The sequence below is a fragment of the Nyctereutes procyonoides genome, unplaced genomic scaffold (assembly GCF_905146905.1).
Source record: "Nyctereutes procyonoides isolate TBG_1078 unplaced genomic scaffold, NYPRO_anot_genome, whole genome shotgun sequence".
In the NCBI taxonomy this organism is placed as follows: domain Eukaryota; kingdom Metazoa; phylum Chordata; class Mammalia; order Carnivora; family Canidae; genus Nyctereutes; species Nyctereutes procyonoides.
Genome location: NW_026575120.1, coordinates 22,909,038 through 22,933,734, shown reverse-complemented (window position 1 = coordinate 22,933,734; position 24,697 = coordinate 22,909,038). Strand labels below are relative to the sequence as shown.

Here is a 24,697-nt window from a genome sequence, read left to right as displayed (position 1 = left end):
ACAGCTGGTGCCCGTCTCCGCGCGCCCCGCTCCCTCCGGAATCCGGCGAGGATTCCGAGGACCCTCGGGCCAGCGCCTCCGCCCCGCGCGGGGGTCAAAGAGCGCCCCTCGCCCTTGGTAACCGAGACAAAACCTCGGGCCCGTCTAGACAGGTCAAGGTGCCGGAGGCCGCGTCCCCGCGGCTCCTTCCGGAAGGGGGCGGGGACCCGCCAAGGGCGCCGCGGACGCGCCGGCCCGGCCTCCGCGGGCTCCTTCCCTCTCCACCCTCCGCTGATCAAAGTAGGAAGTTTGCATGACAACCGCCGTGAAAGGGGCTGCATCGCAAATGAACTCGGTTTCTGCGATGTTGGTGTATCCAGACTCCATTGTCCCCTTTCAGACGCAGTGTGAACCCTTCCGGTGCCGGCGGCCGCGCGGCTTGGAGGCGCGCTCGGGGCGCACAAAGGGTCCCCGCGCGCCCCGCCGTCTGGCCGCAGGGGCCGGGGCCGCGCCCGCACCGCCGCCCCCGGGGGAGGAGGCCTCCAGACGCGGGCCGGGAGGACCCCAAAGAAACACCCCACTGATGAGCTTTTCGCGGCCCCCACCGAGTGCACGGTCCTGACGCGCCCCGGGGCCCCCCAGACTTGGTTTGAGGCCGGTCCTCTCCAGGCCCACGCCTTCCTTCTCGCAGTTGAATCCTTCAAGGAGCTGGAATATACCACCGCATTTGCTTATTCACTGAAACACCAAGTTTTCACGAACTCCCGAGCGTGTGTGTGCTTTTATGTCTACAGTCAGAGGAGCCTCAAGGAAGTGGCTGAAAGTGCCTCCCGAATACAAATGGTGTTTTACTTACACTTTTCACGATGCCAACCGAGCCCTGCGTTGTTAAACAAACAAACAAACAAACAAACAAACACACACACACACACACACACACACACACACACAATACACGGGTTAACTAGCAAACCGAAAATCTGTTTTATTACCTTACAGGAGCTGAGGATTGAATATGTATTGGGTCTGCAAGTTATAAAACACAGAGGTAAATTCTTAATTACAGTTAATCAGGCAAATCATTAGCAGAATAATGGTTTTCTCCTGCCAGGCGCCTGCTTTAAGTGTATCTCCTTAGCTGATGGCTTGGAGACACGGTTCATGGCACTTTCTGGGTGTCAACAAAGCAGCATTTTACTTCACAGAGAGGAGTAGACTCTATCCCCTAAAAAAAAAAAAAAAAAAAAAATCGAAGTGTAAGGGAGAAATTCTGGCTCTCTCCCCTCCTCCTCACTCCTCCCCAATTGGAAAAGTAAACAGGGTGGGGGTGGCGATCATTGGGGGGCAGGGGTCTGAGCCTGAAGAGCTTGGGGAACCCTCAACGCATCCCAGTATTTCACGTTGACTTGAGACCAACTCTCCAAAATGTTTTTTAAAATTGTCCTGAACTGTGCCGAGCACCTCAGATGGGAGCAAACCAGAGGCTAATGGGTGGAAGGCCTCCGCAGCTTACTTCTGAGATGCTTTTTGTCTGTTTCCGGGGCTGGCACTTTTTAAAAACAGTCCCTACCCTTCAAACTTTCCACACAACAGGATTTTTTTTTTTTCAATTTTGCAAGTGTCCATTTACATGTTTGAGTATACTAGCACGGTGCCGGTTTTTAACACAAATATGTTATATCCAGAGATCAACACGCGAATGTTGTCGATTTTACGAGTCTGAAGGCACACGGGCTTTTAAAGATGTCATTGGTTGGCTCTTTTGAGTAGGCACTCTTGAATGGTAGGAAATGTTTGTCTGCAGATAGCTCAGAAAGTGCTTCACGGCAATCTCCCCTAAAAACAGGAAAGGAAAAACACCCAACATGAGATTCCCGGAGGCTGTTTTCAGAGGATTAAAAAATATATATATTTTAAAATCTCAATCAAAGCATCCCGTTTTGCGGGAAGCTTCTAAAGAACGAGGCGCCGAAGCATCGCAGCTCTTTCCACGTTTGCTAAAACGCACACGATTGGTGTTTCAAACGAGTCCACTTCGCTGAGCGGCCTCCAGGAAATCTAAAGACGGTTCACAGAATAATTGGGCCTTTTTCTGCCCTCACAGTGTTTTGATTATGAGAGTGCAATAAGTATTGAGACAAGTGGAATAAAACGAAGTCTTTCTTTCAATACTCTGAAGGTTTTGAATAGTACTTGTCAATAAAGCAACTCCTATTGTAATCCGAGGGGAGGGGAGCCTCCACCCTGGAAGGACGGGCCCGGAGATACTAACCTCATTACAATATGAATGGAGCCCGCCGCCATCATCGTACCGGGAGAAACCCGATCCACTGGCTGCTTCCTTATCTCCAGTCCCTTTACACCCGGCTCCCCTCCCTGGTAGGACTTTCGCGCACGGAAGCGATCCGTTAGGACTCGATGGTAAATGAAGGAAATCCTAACTTTGGCCGTTCTGAAACCTTCAACTCTCGATCCCACTTGGTGTCTATTTCTTTTCTTCTTTCCGCCTCTTCTGCCCCCCTGTGCCTGTTCTGCGGGCAGTGAAATGGGGGTGGAAGGACCTACCCACACTTGAAAGAGGGGGAGGGGGCACTGGGGGGAGGTGGAGAGTAGCTGGAAGTTTTGGCTTTGGGTTCTCTGGAAGAGCGGAGAGGGGCTCGCTCTAGATCACCGAGCCGCACCTTCCGGCCGGCAGTCCCAGGCTGCCTCCCCTGTGCGTTCATTACTGTGCCTCTGTTCCTCTTGTAGCGAATTTCTTGCTTGATAGCTGTCACAATTAGGCAGGAATACGATTATGTTGCAGTGTGCAACTGGACATGGAAACATCCTCGCGGTAGATCTGTCTCTTTGCTGACAGTCCGGCCATCTCAAATAAATCCCACGTTTCTTTATGTTGAGCGTTCCTCAGATATGGAACCAGGACTTAACCTGCGAAGTGGCTGGTGATTGATCTCATATTGTTGCAAAGATTCTCGTTCGCGAGGTTTAGTTAATGTAGAAATTTTAATTGCATGATAGCAAATATTGCATCTAGCTTAATCACTCCCCTTTCATCCGCAAGAATGTTGAAATCACTTCTGATATTAGTTAAAAGTCAATATTTAGAAGTGAACATTCAAGCCTCCTTTGCTCTAGGCTACAACAGGGGAAGTATGAATTCAGAAACTTGTAAGATGATGAGATATATAATTAGCTTTTATGTTAATTGACTGCTATGAGTTTGTTGTATAACACTTCATATAATATGCAAATAGAATTGACTGTTTAGTTTTATTAGACAATATAATTAGAAAGCTAGAGGAGCTCATTTCAATGAGGAATAATACAGACGGACAAATCTTCCCGTGTTTTGTGTATCAGAAGAAGTGAATTCCATCTGGACTTAATCAATAACAGAGATTTTTAAGTAGCCTTTGTTTAGGGAACTAAGGCCGGCCAACAGATAACAGAATTAATATCAGTTTCCAGTTACCATTAATTCTATGTGAAAACAGGTGAATTTCTGCAATCAATAAAACCTTGGGGGAAAAAACACAAAGATTTCAGCACGATTTGCCACAAAGACACAGTCAATTTATGAAAATAACATCAACATTCGCCTTCTTTAATTTGAATAATGAAAAGAGTCATTCCTATCATTTAAAATAAAATATTTTACAAGTGTCTCCTTTTCTTATTCTTGGACATCTTATAACAAAGTATATGCTCAGGTTGTGAGGAAACTAGAAATAAGGAAAAAAGAACAATGTGGTTTGGGGGGAAATTGTCCTACAATTCAAAACTGAAAGTTTCAATCACTTTTTTTTTTTTTTTGTAAGATTCTGGGGCCTATTTCCAACTTCAGAGTGATGAACAGAATGAGAGAAAAATTACATAATGGATCATCATTGTTGAACCCTAGATGGGGTCATTGAACTCAAGTTGACTTTTCCCGGAAGTTTAAAAAAAACTTTACTTTCATTATCAAATGCAAAATTGGCACTCACATTTGGTTTCCCGCTCTATAAAGTAGTCTGTTCATCTTCAAGAAAAACCTTTCATTTTCACACATTTTAGGCAAAATAGGGGAAAATGTATTTATTTGCATGAAAGTGTCACAATGTTTTCAATCTTTAAAAAAAAAAAAAAAAAAACACCCTAAGCAAGGGCTCCGGGTACCCTCTCCCCGGTGTGTTCGGTGTGTTCCTAAGCTGTGCCCTCACTGGCAAATCCTGGAAGGATTTGGCAGATTCAAAGAAAAAAACGTGGCTAGGAGGGTGCCTAACAAGGCAGAGGCAGCCGCGTGGCAGTGTCCACAGAGGAAGACGTGCGTGTGTCTGTTCACTCAGCACATGTTTATTGAGCTCCATGACGTGTCAGATGGATCACTCAGGTGGTTTTGAAGGGGACTCCTCTGTGATTCTGAATTGACATTAGGATCCTGGAAGAAGATGGGCCTGGTGGAGGCCCAGCAACTGCTCCCGAGCGGTCATGTGGCTCCCCGTCCAGCGGTGGAGCTAAAGCTCTCAGTCACACGGTCTCTGTCTCCTTATTTCACAGCCTCCTGCCCTCTCCCCAAACCTGGGGATCTTTTACCATCGCGGTCCCAAAACACACACTGAGTCGCGTGGCTGCTTGTTTCTAACCACCTTCGCCAAACACTTTCCACAAATGGAAAAGGTGAAAACTCAGGTTTCTGAAATCTACAGTGGCCTGTCCCCACTTTGTGGGCAAATGATAAGATTTCCTTAGAAAACGCAGCGGCTCAGAGGAAGCAGGGCGGGATCCTGGAAGCCCCGTGTTCTCCCTTCACGGATGTGGAGATGCACACGCGCTGGTTTCCACGGACCGGAAGGACAGCGCAGTTTCCTTTAAAAACATTTTTAATGAAAAAAGGAACACATTCACTTGATTGGGAAAAAAAATCCAAAAGGAACAAAAGGGCGGAGACACCACTGAGGCTGATACCCCAGACTCTGAGCCTTGGTTCTCCTCCAGCCAGAAACCTTCAGCACGTGCATCCGTACAAGTGTGTCCGCATGTGCACACATGTCCATGTGTGTGTGTCCAGGTGTGCTGTGTGCGTTCATCCTCTTTGTACACACAGCCGAGCGCTGTGCACACACACACGTGGTGACACGAGGGCTCAGCCACGTTCAACAGTCCGTCACTGACCAGTCTCTGGATGGAGTCACACTTACTGCAGAGGCGTGGAAACCCAAATCCATTCCCATGGGAGAAAGAGCCAAAGACATTGCACACCCGTGTGCAGGTTCAACAGAGGAGCTCTTGACCATCGTGAGCGGTGGCATACCTCTGGAATATTTGTTAAAAATCCATTTTTTTGGACAAATCTTACCTTATTCTATCCCTAACACTAGTTTTATGTGGGACGAGGTGTGTTCCACCCCCACATTTCTGGGTGAGGGGCCAGGTATCCACGGCCAGCCGCAGCCCAGACCCCCAGGGTGGTGGCTGTCACACTGCCAGGCTGTTGCTCTCCACATCTCCTGCCCTCCCACCCTCAGCTCCTGGAGCCTGGAGACCTTGCAGCCTGCCCCCCACTTGCCAGGCAAGGAGACAGGCACAAAGAGGGCAGAACCAGGGTCAGAGCCCAGCTGGGGAATGTTGCCGGCCAGTCCTCGGGGCCAGGCTGTTTCCTCACTGCCCTCAGCCATAGCCACATGCCACGCCCCCACCAAGTGACCAAGTAGGGGCACTCTGGGGCTGAATCGTGTCCTCTAAATTCCTGTGTTGAAGCGCTCACCCTCGGGACCTCAGAATGTGGCCTCATTCTGAGAGAGGGCCTTTGCAGAGGTCATGAAGCTAACCTGGGGTCACTGCTCTCCTTATAAGAAGAAGAGGTCAGGACCCAGACATGCAGGGGGATGACCATGTGCAGGTGTAAGAAGATGCCTGTCTGCCCACCGGGGAGGAAGGGCTTGGGAGGAGCCCGCCCTGCCCACACCTGGATCCAGACTCCCAGCCTCTAGAATGAAGAGACACTAAGTTTGTGGTGTTTAAGGCCCTCCAGTCTTCAGTCTCTGCTGGTGGCAGCCCGAGCTGCAAACACAGTCAAAGACCACGAGGCCTCAGCCTGAAGCCATGGCAGCCACAGCCCAAGCCCATCACGCCGCACCTCTGCAGAGATGGCGGGGGATCCAGACAGGCTGGACACCATGAGGACACCCTGGCCCGGCTGAGCCACCAATGGTGACCAGCACAGTGCGCACACGGGTCTGCCCTGGGGCGCATGTGAGGACCCCATATTCTCTGTTTGGCCCGCCGCCATGCTGGGCCGGGGAGCCTCCAGACACCTCCATTCTGGTCTGCTTTGGCCTAGCCAGCTGCTGACCTGCCTGCTTGTCCGGGAACCTCGCCACAGGCCTTATGCTGTCCCTGAGCAGGCAAGAAACTGGTAGGGAAATCCTTCCAGAGCCTGGCACATTAAGTGGAAAGTGCTATTATTATTTTCACTTTGATAGAGGCTGTTTTACTTTGCAGGTGTCCTTAAAGTGACGCCAATTTAAGGAGCGTAGACTGATTTCTGCGCCCTCCTTACTGATGGGATGCGAGGAGAGATGTCCTTCACGAGTCGGAGAAGCGGGACACGCTGGCGACCTCGGCATCGCTGCAGAGCCCTACGAATCTCTCTTCGCAGCACCTTCCCCCTCCTGTCTGCTCAGCATCGAGGGCTGCCAGCATGGGCACCAAGGCCCTTGGCACTCAGAGCGTGTCTCTAGCCCCTGGCACTGGTGTCCCAGAGCCCTGGCCCTGCCCAGACCTATCGTGCACAGCCCTGTACATTACCAGGGCGCACAGGCAGCTGATGTGGACAGGGAAGTAAGTGTGGGCTGTGAGGTTCGGTGTCCCAAGGATGATGCCCATGGTGGAGATGAGCTTGTAGCTGCCCAAGCTGGCCATAGCAGAAGTCGGGCTCTTCGTCACTGCTGCCATGTTTCACGTAGAAAAAGCAGGCAACAGGCATGGGAGGAAGGGCATGATCTGGTTGAAAGCCTCATCTTCAGAAGCAGGTATGAGATGGCCTGAGAAAGATGCCTTGGTCCTCAGACCCAAATATCATGCAGACGGCATCTTGGGGGGCAGCCAAATGCCCCCATTTTCTTGACGAATGCTGAGTGCAATGAGACACCATATTGCTTATTAGCAAACACACTTCCAGACCCGAGATCTTTTATGGATGTTCAGAGAAATCTGAGAAGCGAAGAACGGTATCAGGTGCCAGCAGCTCCTTGGCCCATCTCCCACATAAGGCCTTCTACTGGATCCCAGGGCGGAGCATTCTCCAATGCATTGCTTTGCTCCTACCGAGTGGCATCATTTTCCTGTTCTGTTCTTCAAACGCACGGTGGGTGGGGCAGTGGTGAGCCATGCTCCACTTTGCTTTTCGGGGCTGGAAGCCCGTGGAAGCACATGTCTTCCTGCACCAGAGCCCTGCAAGCCCAGGGCACCCCGATGTCCTCCTGCGCCCACCCAGGCAGCATGGAAAGGTCTGTACCACGTCACGCTGGGAGGCTGTCCCTCCTCCTGCCTCAGAAGGTCATGGGGAGGCTACCGGATGTCGTGTAGGTGCCGAGGGGGGAGGTCATTAGGAAGCTCTTAGTGTTTGAAGAGACCGCCAGGTCTCGGGGGCTGAGGATGAGGTCCCTCTTGTCTTTGCTGTCCCGCCGATGCTCGGACTCCAGGTCTCTGCATCCCCTCTGGGCTGGGAAGACCGCGTGCAAATGTGAGAATTGGCGGAGACCAACCCAACCCATGTCTGTGGCCAAGAGACTATTAATAAATCCACTTTGTTCATGTTAAAGAACGTGCTTTTTGTTGGGCTTGGTTTGGTTTTCCTCATCGTGGCCCCGAGTCTTCATAAATCACCACGCTCACGAGCGAGTATTCAATAAAATGCTGCCTCTTCCCGAGCAACAGGACTCACGTGCGGCCACCCAACCCCGTCCCCTTCCAGCTCCAGCCACGTGCAACCTCAGCTGCGGGCCCTCCAGCACACACCGCTCTCTGGGGCACGGTCTCATCGCCTTTCGCCCCGGGGGGTGGGTATATAGCCCAGGTCCCAGCACCTTGACCTCGGGACATTTACAGGATCGCCGACATTTACAAAATAAGTCCTCTCTGCATTTCTGTATATGCAGCATTTCTTCTGTTGGGTTATCTTCTCAGGACTTGGCCCTCAACTCTGGGTAACGAAGTCGTCCTTGATACACGCTTCAGCGAGTTTTGTTTTCAACTTGGCCCTTTCTGGGCAGCCCGTTAAACCCAGGCAGGCTAAGGACAGAAAGACAACTCTAAAAATAAGCTGTTGGCCAAATCACTGAATTTCTCCAATGGTTTCCCCCAAGGAGAACTGATAGCACAGGCCGCCCAGTCCTGAGGCTCCTCAGATACCCCAGGTCTCCGTTTCTGCTCTTCATTCCAGCTCGAGAGCAGGTGGCGGAAGGCCCCATAGCCCAGATCCATCACGACCACAAGAAGCACAGGACGCAACCCCGAGGCACGTCTCAGCACCCTTCTGGCAGCCACACCGGCTCCTTTACTTCCTCACGGCACTCGCCGTCCCCACAGCTTCTGCCAATGCATTCTGAAGTAGGTAGGAGATTATGTTGCTCCATCAGAATGGAATCATCTTTTTCACTATTTAAAAATTACGATGCCCAAGAGATAATGTTAAATCTGTTTCTTTTTTCTTTCTTTCTTTCTTTCTTTCTTTCTTTCTTTCTTTCTTTCTTTCTTTCTTTCTTTCTTTCTTTCTTTCTTTCTCTTTCTTGAGATAAATATTATCTTTCTGCTGGTTGGTACCCAGACCTTGGAAGGTTACATTTCCAAATTAAGGGTAAGAAATACTCCCCAGAAAGCTCCCGAAGAGAAGAAATCCTGGTCCACTATTGTTGCAGGCCCTGGGATCCTGGGTTGTGGGTGCAACTGGCCTCCCGAGGAGGTCAGCTGAGCAGCTGGGCCCTACGATCATGGAGGCCGAGCAAGTTCACTGAGCTCGATCCACGGAGTGCTGTGCTGGGGACTGGGGACTCACAGCCAGGAGCTTTACAGGCAGGACACCCAAGGATGCTGGATGAAGCAACGCCTACAGTAGAGAGGGTCCAGCACAGGTCACAGCCTACACAGTGACAGCGAATCCCGTGGCCACTGCCTGCTGAGCATCTATGACGTGCTAGGTTGTGCTACACATGGGGAGGCAGCACTGAATGAAATCATGGTGGTCCTTGCCCTCTCAACCCTGGTGGCCTGGTGGTCTGCCCCCCCACACCTGACATCACACAGGGACCATGTTGGCCAGGGGTGGAGCCCTCTGTTAGTGCTGGGGGCCCCCACCTGTGTGCATACAGCCTGTGAGCCAAGACTGGCTGTTACATTTTATCATTGGCTGAAAACAATTAGAAGAATAAGATTTTGTGACATGTGAAAATAATATAAGATTCAAATACCGGCGTCCATGATGAAGCTTCCTGGGACGCAGCCACTTCCATCCACCCACATCGCAGTGGCAGACAAGCCCACGGAGCCTAAACTGTGCACTGTCTGGCTCTTTGCAGAAGCCGCGTGCCTAGCCCTGCTCCGTGGGCCAAGCCCCTCAGCCCAGGTGGTCTCACTCCTGCGGTTCCCGTGACCCCTGCCCACATAACCCCTGCCCATGTGACCCCTGCCCACGTGACGTGGTTCTGTCTCCACTCCTTCACCAGCATTGCTCATCCCTTCCTGGATACCAACAGCACTTCTCTCCTGGAGGATGCACTAGTTCTAAATATGTCTAACACACACATGCGTGTGTACTCACGTGCACACATGTGCACACATGGTGAGCAAGCTGCATCGCCCCGGAAGGAGAGCAAAGCTGTTTTTACCCAGCGTTTGGGGCCAGTGCCAGTGTGCAGCCCCTGGGCATGCTCTCGGGCCCGCTCCTGCCCCCCCACCCCAAGACAGCAGAGCCTACGCAGCCCCCGACAGGGAGGGCTCCTGCTCAAGTCCACACACCAGTCTCTGTGCTGAAGCCAGAGGCAAGCAGGCCTGCCTGACGCTGTAGGCCTTCCCTGAGTGTCGGGGGCCAGTGGGCAGAGACCCCTCCAGCCCCCATGGGGTGCTCCTGGGTATCCTTGCTGTCCTCCTGAGATCCATCTGTGCATCTCTATTGCTGTACACGCCCCGCAGCACCAAGGAGGTGCCCCCGAAGTCACTGTTGCTAGGAGAATTAGTGCCGCCGAACTTGGTCCCCCATCCTGGTGACCTTTGTCGGAGGCACTCAGTGCCTCACTTTCCCTCTGAAGTCTCCGTGGGAAGAACGGTGTGAAAACTGCCAGGCCCAAGGCCGCGGCGCAGGAGACCCGGCCTCCCCACACGCGGCTGAACGGTGCCCACCACCAGCCCTCGCCCCTCTGTCCTGGGGGAGAGACAGTGGCAATCCTCTAAATGCATCCCCATTATCCCTCCATTCTTTACCCGATTTGTGGATTCCGACAACTCTTATTCAGTGGAATAAGGAGCAATTAACAGGACTAGGGATTTATTAAGGATAAGTCATGCAGACAGTTTTGACAGCTTGTTTTGAGTGTGACAGAATTACAAAATGCATTATGTATTTAGACTTTTGTGCGGCGCCTAATACCAGGCTTGTGAAATTATTCTTGCCAAATGGTCTGAACCAGCCTGGATGAGAACAGCCTCATGTACCGGAAATGAATTCGAACATCAGAGACAAAGGGTATGGCACTCAGCCGCACAGCCAGATGGGGTTGGGAGTGGCGGGGGGAGGGAGCAGGGTTTCCAGAGGGGCCGTGGGGGTCAGCGTTAGGGTTTGCTTCCCTTAACACCCTTATTTATTGATCTGCAGGGAGAGGGCGCAGTGCCCGCCATGGGGCTCTGGGCAGGGTGGGAAGGCCAGCCCCAGCCAGGTGGCCCTCCGCCAGCCGTGGCTCAGCAGCCTGCAAGCATGACGAGGGCGGCAGAAGCGATAGTGCCCCCCCCCCCCCACTGCAGCATCCCCACCGCCCCACACGGCCCAGCAGATGACAGGGTAGAGAGGAAAACCCATGCAGTCTCAGGGCAACACAAAGGCGGCAGGAAGGCCCCCAGTCAGCAAGCCTGTCGTGGGTCAGATTGTGTCCCCCTGATAAAGGCATGGTCCAGCTCCAACCCCTAGTACCTGTGGACGCAGCTTTATTTGTCAACAGGGTCTTCACAGACACGATTAGCTCAATGAGATCACATTCACTCCAGATGGGTCCTGACCCGAAAGGCTTGGCGTCCTTCTTTGACGCAGAGAAGATGCAGATGCCCTGAGAGGGGACTGCCCTGTGCCCACAGAGGCAGAGACTTCGGTTACAGCCACTGCCAGAAGTGAGGCGAGATGGGAACCCTTGTCTCCTGAGGGCTCAAGAAAAACACCGTGGCTGGCGACTTGGGCCTCCTGACCTGTGAGAAAATCGGGTTTCTGTTTCAGCCACTCCATCTGCGGTATTTTGTCATAGCAACCCCAAGAGACATGCGGGTCTGGTTTTGGGTCCACCGGGTGGCCCCCTGTCCCCTGGGCTGGGGTGGAGCTGTGAACATACCCCCAGGACATGTGAGGTGAGACAGGATGGGGAGGCTTTCCATCCTCTCGGGGGGAAGACTGGGGTCAGCTGGGGACTGGCACCTCCTGTGACGCCTGCTGTCTGTACTGACGAAAGGAAGGGCGCCTGGCCAGCATCTGGTTAATTAACCCTATTCTGTGCTAAGCAGCGACAACCTTCCGTTCTCTCCCATCACTTTGTGTCCTCTCATAATTGTTATTTCTAATCTGTTCAAAGGTACTGAATCATCTGTTCTATTCCTTCTCCCTGAGGGTGCTGTAGCATTTAATCCTTCTCTGTGCCCAAATGCTAAAGCTGCCATTTTCTGCCTTCACTAGAATATTCGATTAATCGCGGACCATGGTGCCTCTGCCCCCGCAATGGTGACCATGGCCGACTTTCAAGTCCGCGCAAGCAGCAATACTAACAGCAGAGAGTGAGCACGGGGGCAGGGAGAGGGCAGAGCCGGGGACAGGGGCCTGTCACAGGCTCACCTCCCGGCCCAGAGGCTGGCTGTGGGGAGCTGCCCCCTGGGTAAGCCGGACCCACCGGAGCACAGAGCCACAGCCCCTGAGTCTTGTCTAGGAACCCCAGCCTCGTCTACAGACTCCCCATTCCTCTGGGCTCAACCGGCCCACGCCTGGTCCACAGACACTCAGCATCAGACGAAATACCAGGCAGTTAACAGGTGATGAATCCTCCTTCTCCCTTGATGTTCCATCACCTTCCAAGAGTCTTCCCAAAACCATAGACACAGTCCCCAAACATGTCGCAGAACCAATAGAGAAGACGCGGCACATCTGCAAGCAAACATTTATTCTTTTATTCTTTCAGTTCACAGAAATTGAGAAGGCGCTAGAAGCAAATCCTCAGCGGGGAGGTCTAGGGACTGGGGCTCAGGACAAAGGTTATGGCGGTTTACAAACTGCTAAGACAAAGAGTAGAAGGTAACAAATGCTCTAAAAAAAAGTGACAAAAATACTTTTGATGTTAGGAATATGTCTGTGTTTCCGTTTCTGACGTGTCATCCGGGTCCAGTGAGGAGGGGCATGGTTGGCTTCCTAGGTGGCACCAGCCCCTGTGATCTGCTTCCACCCACACAGAGAGGACATTGGACCCACCTCACACTCCACACAGCAGCAACGTTCACACCTAAGGGCACAAACGACTGGGAGAAAATTCAGAAAACTGCTGATATGATGGAGCAGGGCGGCCGCCTTAAACGAGACCAGAAAGCCCCAGTCATCGAGTCAAGGCTGTCTGGTGCCAAAAGGGGCAAGGCCACCAACACCCCGTGCCCGGGGATGCGCAGGTGCAGCAGGTAGGGCGGGCCACAGCTCCTGTTCCTGTCACGGAGTCTGAAACAATCATGACACGAGAGAAGCCGACAGAAGGCGGGTACAGGCCACGAGTCCACGGTGCACACCGCTGAGACAGGATTCGCTTCCCTTGGAACCGGTGAGAGCAACGTGGGGACACGGGTGAAATACTACCTTCTGTGACCTACACTCCCGGCAATGAAGAACGACCGAACCCAGTGCTGGGGACAACGCAGGAGAGTTCTCCTACACCACGGAAGCGCCATGGAACCGCAAGCTTCCGGGAGAGAGTCGGGGACATGATGCCCTCGAAAGCACATGGTCCAACCCCTGCCCTTCAGGGAGCCCATGCTGTGGAGAGCACGCTCACCGGACATGAGGACAGGCCGTCAGGGGGCTGGCTGCAATGCTGCTGAGGCTGGTGACACACTGGGCACACGTCGGGAACAGACAGTGGACAGGGCTGCACGTCCCTCGGTGGACAGTCCACAGGGGGACAGACAGTGGACAGGACTGCATGTCCCTCGGTGGACGGTCCACGGGGGGGACAGACAGTGGACAGGCCTGGACATCCCTTGGTAGATGGTCCATGGGGGGACAGGTAGTAGACAGACCTGCATGTCCCTCGGTAGACGGTCCATGGTGGGGACACTGACAGAACCAGGTTGGGGGGGGCAGCCCAGGTGGCTCAGCGGTTTAGCGCTGCTTCAGCCAGGGTGTGATCCCGGGATCCCGGGATGGAGTCCCACATCAGGCTCCCTGCATGGAGCCTGCTTCTCCCTCTGCCTGTGTCTCTGCCTCTCTCTCTCTCTCTCTGTGTGTGTCTCTCATGAATAAATAAATAAAATCTTAAAAAAAAAAAAGAATCAGGTTGGGTCTCTGTCCATCGGGCTGGGGGGGGTCGGTGATGCATCGTCTCAGGAGGTGGCTCGGTCTGCTCAGGCTGCCATCACAGAGCAGCAGTGTCCAGGGGCTCAGAGGAGGCGACTTCTCATGGTCTGGGGCTGGAAGTCTGGGATGGAGATGCCGGCAGGGTCTACTCCCAAGAAGGGAAGTCCTCACTTGGGGGAGAGGGGCCTCTGGTGCCTCCCTGTCTTCTCACAAGGACCCTAGTCCCATCAGGGTCCCTTCACCCCTGTGGCCCCATGAACCCGACCCCCTGAATGGCCCCTGTCCATGTGCTCATGGGGGGTCTGGGCCTCGCGTATGGATGGGGGCACTGCACAGCCTAGAGCACAGAGAAAGCATTTAAACTCAATATTGGAGTTTATTTTATTTCATGTTTCCACATTCTCCAGAGGATCAACATAGCCTGGTTTTACTATTATTTTTAAATGACGAAAAGACAGAAACAGAATAAATACTGAAGGCATGGATGCTGGTGTGAGCATGGGTGAACGTGGAGCAAGCTGGGGGGAGCTCCCTACTGCTGACCATCCGAGTGTGGATGGGAAGGGTGGATGACACAAGGGTCCGCATGCCTCTGGCTAACATCACTGTGTGTTACTTGGATGATGTAAAATTCTTAAACAAAACAAAACTGGAAAGCCCAGAGCGGCATCATCAGACCCAAGTGTCCCTGGTCTGACTTCCTCCCGCCCAGAAGTGGCTGGCAGTCAGCCCACTGCTGGGGGACCCAGGAGCCCACAGAGCCCCAGCTTCCGGGGCATCGCCTGAGCCCCTTCCATGAGAACTCAGTGCCTTCCCTGGAACCTCAGGCCAGCCCGAGAGCTGCCTGGTGAACAGGTGATCTGATCAGCGAAGCCTAGTGGCCTCTGCAATATTAGAGGTGACCTTTAATTTTACATTTTCATACAGAAGGGAGAGCAGAGCTCTCCAGATGGTCCAAACTCCAACCATTCAACATGGCTGGAGAGGGTCCCTCCCTCTGATGTTTCCAGAAAGTTCACAGAGAAAGACATGAGAAGGGCCCAAAGAGCCTAATTATTTTTTCACTTGACTTAAACAATGGGCAGGAGAATAAGACCCTCTTAATATAAAATTTAAAGTCTCTCAATCAGAGCTTTGTCCATGCCAACACTCTCTGCTCCTCATAGCTGAGGGGCTGGTCCCTGAGCCAGGCCAGGTCTCAGGGAGCAGGACGACATTGGCCTTGCTCACAGGTCACCTTTTTCTTCTCTGTCCAACAGTAAGCTCTGCTGGAGGGATGGGCTGCTGTCACCTATGTGCCGTTCATGTTGAAACCAGGGTGAAGGGAGATTTAGGTCAGGCACGGGAGTTGGTGCCCTGGCTGCACCAGGCAATGTGAGCCCCTCGTCTACCTCCTTCCACAGGACACCCCGAAGCTTCCATTCTTCTCCAAACACTGGACATTTTTTTTAAAGACTTTATTTATTTATTCATGAAAGACACAGAGAGAGAAAGGTTGAGCTGTAGGCAGAGGGAGAAGCAGGCTCCAGGCAGGGAGCCTGATGTGGGACTCAATCCTGAGACTGCAGGATCACGCCCTGAGCCAGGGGCAGGTGCTCAACCACTGAGCCACTCAGGCGTCCCTGAACATTTTTTTTTTTTTAATGACTTCTCTGCGATTAGAGACCTGGTTGTTGGCCCAGGCCGCCCACCCATAAGGAAAGCTTGGCACCCGGCAGTGGGCACGGGGCCTGGCGGCCTGGGGGCCCCGAGGGTGCTGTGGACAACTACAGAGGACATGCCAGACCAACGGCCCGTCTCTGGATCACCCAGAGAAACCAGAACACAACTGCTGATAGGAAACCTACCACACACAGTTGTTGGCTCATGGTCTTATTCTGTTTTTCACGTTGTGAGGACTGGATGCACCTGGGCCTCCCATCTCTCCCCTGCGGGACCCACTCACTGCTGCACACAAGGCAGCAGACGCCTGCTCCCTCGCTGTTCCAGAGGCCAGGGAGAAGCACTGAGGTGTCGGCAGGGCCTCACTCCCTCTGGGGGCTCCAGGGAGGGTCCTTCCGGGCCTGTCCCCGGTGCCTCTGGCTTGCAGTGGCGCTCCTCCAAGCCCTGCCTCTGTGTCTCCTGGCCTGCCCCCCTTGGGGTCTCTGTATCTCTGCTGGCCTCCTGGGAAGGACTGCAGTCCTTGGATCAGGGCTTACCGTAATCTGGGAGGACCTGTCCTAACTAGACACAGCTGGGAAGGTCCTAAGTAACGATAAGGTCACATTCAGAGGCTCAGGATGGCCATAGTTGGGGGGCACTGTCGCCCCAGTGCACTGTCTCACCAGACTTGGGAAGCTCAGCTCCTCTGTGTCCTACCGACATGTCCCCTCCCCCACCTGGATCTAACCACGTCCCCTCCCCCAGCTGGATCTGACTGTACTGCAGTCCAGGCCAAGAGCTGATGACAGCGATACATCCCGAGCAGGGCCCCTCTGTGTACAGTTACAGCCACGACTCTTCCCAAACAGTGGGATTCCTGGTCTGAGGTAAGGCAACTGATCTCCATAAAAATGGGGCTCCTCCTGCTGAGTGCTGGGGACACGACACAGGAGGATCCTTGGCTGTGGGGCTTCTCCTGTGTGAACAGGGCATCCCACAGGGCATCTGACAGCGCCCCTGACTCTACCCACCAGCAGCCAGGAGCACCTCCTTTCCCCAGCCTGTGTCTGCTGGGGCTCAGGCCTCTAGAGCACTGCCTGGACTTCCACGTGGTAGTGTCCAGGGGGACTCGTTGCATGCTTAGTCCTGGCACCCTCGGCTGGTAGGCCCAGGCCAGTCCACCTGCTGGCCCTCAGGGCACATGCCCCCAAACCCCAGGGCTCTACGGCCCATGCACGCTGCAAAATGTGGGACCATTTACTTGTTAGGAGCCTTCTCATTGCAGAGTCTTTGCAAAAGCAAAAACTGGGTCACGCTATGCCAAAATTCTTGACAATCTTCTTTGCCTTCTATGTTCTGTGTTTATTTTTTAAAGATGAAATTGAAGGAAGTGTCCGTATTTGGCATTAGCCTCTATTGCCTGATGCTAAGCTAAATGACCAATTTCCTTTCCCCTTGAAACCGTGTGACTCTAACACATGGGTACTTAAGCTAGTCATGGCATTTAAAGCTGGAGGGTTTAGAGAACATTTAGCAAGTTTACGAAGTGTTGGATGGTGGGGCAGGGGCTCGTGTGGTGGAGCAGGACCTGCCAAGTGCACACGGGGTCCGGGAGGCAGCCTCCCCAGCCTCCCCAGCCTCCTCTGGCCTGCCCTGCCCTCCACCAGGCCAGCCGTCCTACCCAGCTCACCCTCCCTGGAGGTCAGAGGGAGGTGTGCCCAGGGACACACGGCCCATACTCACAGATGGCATAATTCCTCGTTGATATTTCTGTTCCCTGAGAGCTGCTCGGGGAGCCTAGGGGAGCTCAGGCTGCTTTCAGCTTCACACGATCCAGCCACAGGAAACCCCGGCAGGGTGTCGGGCTGAGTGGTGACCACTGAAAGGACAGAGTTCCAGGGAAATGCCTCCCAAAGGGGGAAGGGGGTTTCGCCTCGTCTGTTGCTTAGAGGTCTACGCCCTGAGCCCCTGAACACTGTGAACCTAGGACATCTGGAAGCATTAGAAAGGACCTCGGGGACAAGGTCCTCTCCTTGCTGAAAAGCATCCTAAGTCCCAGTGCACATTTTGCATTAAAGCACGACAACCAAGTCAGCTTCAATCCCAGATGACCCTTGGAGCCCACAAAATAGAGTGTGAGCCAACACGGGCACAAAATAGCAGGCATTTACTTAGATCAATGGCTAGCAGGATGCTCCACCAGTAAAGATGATATTAAAACTTATCCATTTGTGTATTGATAACAGGCTCCGCACCCAGCTTGGAACCCAGAGCAAGGCTTGAACTCACAACCCTGACTGAAATCAAGGCCCGAGCTGAGATCAAGCGTAGGATGCTTCGTCGCCTGAGCCACCCAGGCGCCCCAATACTGAAATTTAGAGAGGAGAAAACTGTTCTCCATTCTGTGAATGGAACAGGGAAGACTCCTGTCTCTTTCGCTCGCCTGAGAGAGTGTCCGGAGACTGTGCTGAGGCTGTTTCTTTCCCAGGGTCATTGTCTTTTTAAACAACCCTTTGACAGTAATTCTTCAATCTGGAACCAGGACACCTTTATATACCGTTGCTTTACTTTATGTCACCTGCCGTCTCCTCCTGGAAATGTCACTGGACATTTTTCTTAAATCAAACCCAAGGGAGAAGAACTTGGCATTGAACGCCCCCCACTATGCTTTTACACAGTCATCTTCTCTCACAAAAATGGGAAGCCTACCAAGTGGATGGAGAGCCTTTCAGGCTGGCCACGGGCCTGTGCCGCGACGCCTCCTGCCCACGGTATCTTGGGCCCCAGGGGAACATCATTCGCTAAGTTCACCTCCAAAGTAGGTATGAGCCTTCGCCCCCTCAGTCCACGGTCAGAAAACAGCTTGCTAACTGCTCCTTGCTCACGCAGCGACCGCCCAAGCATCTCGAGTGGATATGTGTTCAGACTTGCCGACTTCCTGAGGAGATGGAGGGATGTGTCATTGGGGGCTTCCTTTGCCACTAGAGGAACTGACCATAAATCATACAGAGCTACCACGCATGTGGTGACCGGACTGCCCCTGTACCACATGCAGATAACTGCAGAGGCAAGATTCCGACAGCGTTACCCCATTGTGGTCAACCCAGGGCCACTGAGCCCACCACGGTCACCCCAGGGCCACTGAGCCCACTGAGGTCACCCCCTAGGGCCACTGAGCCCAACACAGTCACCCCAGGGCCGCTGAGCCCAACACAGTCATCCCAGGGCCACTGAGCCCACTGAGGTCATGCCTAGGGCCACTGAGCCCACCACGGCCACCACACCGGGGAGGCTGGAAGAAGGGAACGGGCCAGAATCTGGTAATTCTGAACCTGTCATGGTTTCAGTTGGCAAACAAACGGAGCTGCTGTGTGTGCAGCCCTGGAGCAGCTGATTAGGCCGAGATGGAGGTGAAACACGAAGTTTGCACTGTCACCCAAGGATTCTCAAAGCTAGTTAATGTTCCCGTTCACGTTTTTCCCCCCAGTTTTTGCCCAAGTGACAGGCTGGGGGAGGCTGAGATCGCTGGCTGACAGCGGGCTCAAGGGGCCCCGATGCAAGAATGAAGAGGAGGCCCCGTGGACCCACCTGCGTCGGGGAGTCCTGAACACTGTACGATCCACTTCCCACGTCCTCGCCCTGTCAAAGCCCTGGGGAGGTGGAAGGTGGCATCGAGCCTGAATCCTACGTGCCTGCAGTGCCAGCAGGGGGGGTCCGTGCCCGTGCCTGGGAGAAGCAGTGTCGGTTGGCTGCTTAGCGCTAAGGACGGCCACCCTAGCGATCTTGGTGGCCGTCCTTCACGCGCCAGCCTGATGGCTCTGCCCCCCTTGGGTGCTGGCGCCCAGGAAGAGGATTAAAAATGATCTCTTTCCCTTTTAATTTTGCATCATCTTCCACCCTGCATCCCGGGGAGGGCAGGAATGTTTAGTGGCAGTTTGTGGCCAGGATGGCAGCTGGGAAGGTCCCCATGCTGGGCCTCCAGGAAGAGTGCTGGCACCCCCACACTGGGGCAACTGGGCCACAGAAATAGGCCTCCCTCACCCCAGGGCCACGGACCCCCTGTTGGCCTGAGGGCCCCCACCCTCCTAGGCCACGAAGCCGAGTTTCACACTCCCTGCCCTGTGATAGGCAGTGTCCAGCTAATGCGTCTGTGTTGTGTGTACACACGCATGTGCCCATGCATGCCTGCACACACCACACATGCGTGTGCATACAGTGCTGCAGATGATTGCTCCTGGACCTCGGGGTCGAATTCCCCACCCCCGAGGCCTCCCTGGAGACCCCGAAGGCTGAGAAGGAAGAGATTTGGCTGCAGGGCCTGTGTCGGTCCAGGGCACTGGCCAGGTGCAGGGACCCAGAGGCCACCCCGGGCCAGTCCTGGCTGATTCAGTGGTGGCAGCAAGGAGGGGCCACAGTGAAGGAGGCTCGGTGGTTGCAGGCCACAGAGGCCCCTCCAACCACATGCGGAGCAGGGGCTCCCGGACAGCGAGGGGGCAGCGCCGGGCGTGACCATGGGGCTGAGGATTGGGAACCTTTAGGCCCTGCCTAGGGCTCTGTATCCATGGGCAAGGGAGCGTGGAGTGTGTCACCAGCCCACAGGGGACATGGCTGGAGCAGGCCAATGGTGGGGAGGGGATGCTTTCCAGGTCAGGAACTTTCTCAGGAAGGGGGCAAAGATAGCCTAGGCTAACCTGGCTCGTGAGGGACCCTCTGGGCTCAGTGGAAGTGCAAGAGGTTTTGGGATGCGCGGCACCAGGGAAGGAGTGCGAGAAGGTTCCTCCCATAGTAAACCAGCCCATAAAACACGGGGCCATCCCCAAACCCCGAATGCGAATCCCACACCCACCGTCGTGTGCCAACCACGTGCAGACACGTGGGGCAGACCCACGCCGGTGCCACCATGCGTCTCCTGCCCAGCGTGTGCTGTTGCCCTTCACACCCCTGCCTCCGGGAGGTCAGGGCTCCGGGGTCAACGGCAGGACTTGCAGGTGGGGGGATCCTGAGTTTGCCCCCTGGGCCAGCGTGGGGCCCCCAGGAAGTGAGAGGCCAGGGCCTTGGGCCATAGTAACAGTAACGATCAAAGGACATGGGGCCACGGAAGGAGCTTCAGGCTTCGTGAGCCCAGGGCCCTAAGATGAGGAGGTGTCACTGAGGGACACGAAAGGGGCCAGGACCCGGCACACACCTGGCTAGGGGATCCCTGGTTCCCCCACTCCAGACACTGCGCTCTCTTCTTGTAGAGCCAGGGGTGGGGAGGCTGGCACACAGCCCCCAGATCACTGCCTGCCTGGGGCATGGGGGCAGACGGCACAGCCCCCTTGGCGTGGGGGTTCCTTCTGGGACCTAGGTCTTGGCAATGGGATGCAGCCTGTGTGACCAGGAAGACACGGGCTGGGGAGGCATCTTTCCACTCAGCTGTTGCCCTATGGCTAGCACATCTGCAGCCCTGGGCTGCCTGGAGCAGTTCCCAGCACCCATCAGGTTGCAGGACCAGGCCTGGGGGTGAGGGCTTCCGTTTTCTTCCTTCCGTGGGAGCTAGCCTGGCAGGCATGTCCCAGCTGCAGAGTCAGAGGGGCTACAGCCACTCACTGGGCCCTGAGACACAGCTGACCCGAGTCCCCAAATTCAGTGGCCTCTGGACTTCCTCTCCTCCTGCGGGCCTCAGAGGGCTGCTCCCCGGTGGTCTGGGTGCTGCATGGAAGCCTCTAAAGCCTGTAGCAAGTTCCTTTCTTTTTAAAATAGCTGCACGGTGGGGGTGTGGGCACCTGGGGACTACTGGGGTCGAGCATCTGCCTTTGGCTCAGGGCAGGATTCCGGGGTCCTGGGATGGATCCCACATCGGGCTCCTGCATGGAGCCTGCTTCTCCCTCTGCCTGTATCTCTGCCTCTCTCTCTCTCTCTCTCTCTCTCTCTCTCTCTGTCTCTCATGAATAAATAAATACAATCTTTAAAAAAATAGAAAGAAAGAAAGAAAAAAAATAGAAAGAAGTAAAATAAAAGATGATACACAATAAAGTCCCCAAATTAAGTGTCCTCACAAGTGCACAGAAACCCAGGTGCTGGGTGGCGCAGCGGTTTGGCGCCTGCCTTTGGCCCAGGGCGCGATCCTGGAGACCCGGGATCGAATCCCATGTTGGGGTCCCGGTGCATGGAGCCTGCTTCTGCCTATGTCTCTGCCTCTCTCTCTCTCTCTGTGTGACTATCATAAATAAATAAAAAAAAATTAAAAAAAAAACTGGAAAACACCTCTCTGGGTTTTGTTTGTTTGATTTTTAGTGATGCTGATCTACTGCTTCCCAGAGATATAATTTTATTCACAATTGTTATCAAAGTAACAGTTATTAAAATGTTGTCGGTGGGTTGACAATGTCCACAGACCAACTTAGGGGTGAGCCCCCAATTCCTGCCCCTCACTAGAGCTCCCAGCCCTGCTAACCCCTCCTCCTGCTGACCAGAGCGGGGAGGACGCATGCGGGATGGGCCGCTACACCCAGCACCAGACACTGGCAGGCCCTGCGTGCCCCCCACCCTCCCACACACCCAGCCTGCTCCTCCTGCCCCTCCGGCCCCTCCTGGGCTCAACAGGCCCCCCCCCAGGAGGTCCAAGTCTGGGTCTCCATCAGTGGAGACCACCACTGGGCTGGTTCCTCCACCAGGAGAGGGGTTTAGCTTGGGTTGTAGGCTCTGCTGACCCCGGCCCAGGAGGGAAGTGCTTTGGGGGTGAGAATGGGACTTGGGAACAAATTTCCCACATGATTTATTTTTTAAGATTTTATTTATTATTTGAGAGAGAGAGAGAGAGAGCGCAGGAGCAGTGGGGAGAGGCAGAGGGAGAGGGAGAAGCTGGCTCCCTGCCGAGCAGGAAGCCCCATGCAGGGATCCCTCCCAGGACCCTGAGATCATGAGATCACAACCTGAGCCCAAGCCAGATGCTCAACCAACTGAGCCACCCAGGCGCCACCCTCCCCTTTTTTCCTGTTTTTTTTTTTTTTTTTTTTTTTTTTTGGTGGGCAGCAAAGCAAGTTTTACTGAGCGATAGCAAAGTGACAGTACAAAACTCCCAAGGAGAGTGAGAACCTAGAGGGTTGCCCCCAAACTTCCCACATGTCAAAGGAGGAACATGATACAGAGTCTTCCCTTTTCTGCTCTGAGCCTTGTGATGGAGGTTTTGTTAGTGGGTGTCGTTGATCAAATCTGGGAATCGGCGGCTATTGGTGACTTTTTTTCTTAAGATTTTATTTATTCATGAGCGACCCAGATTGAGGCAGAGACACAGGCAGGGGGAGAAGCAGGATCCCTGCGGGGAGCCCAATGTGGGACTTGATCCCAGGACCCCGGGATCCTAAGGCAGGTGCTCCACCCTCGAGTCCCCTGGGCGCCCGGCTATTGGTGACTGAACTCTGTCTTCACCACCCTTCCCTCCCCAGGGGTCCCCTCATCAGCATAGGGTCTCATCCAGGTCATGGTCTCTGGGGACACTGCCCGGGTCTCAGGAGCCCTGTGCCAGGAACGTATGTCTCACAGTTATCACACATGGTGCTCGCAGTGGCCAGGATGTCACTTCTGGGTGACAACTCCTCTTGTCTACACTATGCTCAGTGTGGGCTGCGCTTGCACCTGGCGTCCTGACCAGGGAGGCCACCTTGGCCGTCGCAACTCCCGAGGCTGCAGTAGCAGCGGGCCCACCCCTGCCACCCTGGATCCTTGGCCTGGGAAATGCACAGCCCATCCAGCTCCCAGCCATTTCTGCTGCAGTTTCTGGTCTCAGACAAGGCCTGGGGCAGGGAGGGGGCGGTGTTTATGTGGAGGGAGTCAGGAATTAGCACAGCACCGTTTGGGTATTAATAATCTTCCCAAATGAAATATCTTCAGGCCACTGTCCCATGCTGAGAACGGCCATCTGCTACGGTGGCTTCAGGTTTTTGGACGTGACCCACTTTTTGCGTGGCAGCTCATTACATGGTGTCACGAGATAACAGCATCCTTTGCTATAAGACGCACTCTGATACTGTATATTTTTACGTGCCAGTCTCACCCCACCACACTGATTTTATGGCCCACTAGCAGGTGGCATGGACAGCCTGAATATTACCAAGGAACTGAGTTCCCCCCTGCTTCCTATTACAAAGGCCCACACACACCTCTCACCCTGATAGCAAACAGGGCCCCACATACAGTTGTGGGGGTTGTGCACCGCACAACGCCAAGGTGCTGTAGTAAGCTGGTGTTATACGGGATGTAACAAGACGGAGTCGCTCTACCAGGAGTGAGTTAAGTGGAATCTGTCTAAATTGGCTTATCTGCAAATTAAATTAATACCAGTTTGCCAGAATTTAGTGAGTCACTAAAGCTTTCTGAGTCTTATCCTCTGTATTTCCAAAACGAAGCTAATGAGGGGCGCCTGGCTGGCTCCATCGGCAGAGCATGCAACTGTCAATCTAAGGGTTGCAAGTTCAAGCCCCAGGTGGGTGGTAGAAATTACTTGGGGGGGAAAAAAAAAGAAAGAAATTGAAGCTAATTAAAGTGGCCTTGTTTACCTTCCAGAGTTGTTTTAAAAAAATCTACCGAAAAGGCATTCTGCTCTTGTCTAAACCATCATTGTCATTGATGAGATTTGCTGTTTGAACTTGAGAAGTTTGTAGAGAACTTGGTATAACCTCATTCTCACTCATCGAGGAAAGGGGGCCTTCACGTTCCACATTTTTATCCGGGCTCCAACATGTAACAGGTGCGTCCTGGACCCTCCAGGCAGAAGCACCTATATGCTGGTCCTGTGTGCAGTGGACAGAGTTCGGAGTCTCCAGAGTAAAAGCCAGGTCCTCAAACCTCTGCTTCCAGACTCTGGGTCTCCACCAAGAGAGCACAAACTCACTTAGACCCCATTCCTGGAGGTCTGTCTGATGTACATTTTAGGAGAGGACTGCAAACACTCGCTTAAAAAGCAGTCGAGGGGGATCCCTGTGTGGCTCAGCGGTTTGGCGCCTGCCTTTGGCCCAGGGCGTGGTCCTGGAGTCCCAGGGTCGAGTCTCACGTCAGGCTCACTGCGTGGAGCCTACTTTTCCCATCTGCCTGTTTATCTGCCTCTCTCTGTGTCTCTCATGAATAAATAAAATCTTAAAAAAAAAAAAGCAGTTGAAACCACTGCCTCTGAGTCGCGTTGTGCTGTGTTTCACCACAAATGCCACTCGTCTAATTTGTTGCAAATAAAGGAAGAGGGGACCTGGAAGCTGAAATGCCCCCTGCCTCTTGCCTCGTGGACTACTTGGGGAAATGTCAGGTGGGGACAGCCCTCTCGCA

The 24,697-nt window shown here is 53.9% G+C and overlaps 1 protein-coding gene across 1 annotated transcript in view; it reads right to left on the bottom strand.

The window, feature by feature from the left end:
* Window positions 1–24,697, bottom strand: part of CNPY1 (canopy FGF signaling regulator 1) — a 35,814-nt gene that overhangs the window by 6,773 nt on the left and 4,344 nt on the right. The gene's annotated exons all lie outside the window — the stretch shown is intronic.